Genomic DNA, 495 nt, shown 5'->3' on the forward strand with positions numbered 1-495 from the left:
CAACTTCACTGGTTTGGGTTTTGTATTTAGTATTTTTCAAAGCGTTATCGGAGAACAATAGCAATCATTTCAAAGCCACCAACGGTCATTTGATGATGAACCTGCGTGATGATGACAAATGAGGTAGAGCTGGCATGCGCGCAGAGTGTTAATTGGAAGATAATTCCATGTGATTTGTCTTAACTGATTGGGGCAGATGGGTGGTTCTGGAGCTATAGGATAATAAGCTGATCAACATACGTGGGCAGAGTTGAGTTATTTTAGTTTAGAGCAGGGATTCTTAACATTTTTGATTTTGGAGTCCAACTTTTCCACAATGGAGAGACCCGAGTGGTGGAAAAGTGTATTAGAACTGAGTACCACTGTGCCCTGTACGGACCTCAGCTAAATAAAAATATATTTTTAGCGGTTTTCATTGGTTACGAAAAACTGGTTTACAGCACAGATCTCAAATTCAATTTATCTCGGGCCGCTGGAGTTGAGTCTGGCTGAGTA

This window comes from Entelurus aequoreus, linkage group LG04, assembly GCF_033978785.1.
Source record: "Entelurus aequoreus isolate RoL-2023_Sb linkage group LG04, RoL_Eaeq_v1.1, whole genome shotgun sequence".
NCBI lineage: Eukaryota > Metazoa > Chordata > Actinopteri > Syngnathiformes > Syngnathidae > Entelurus > Entelurus aequoreus.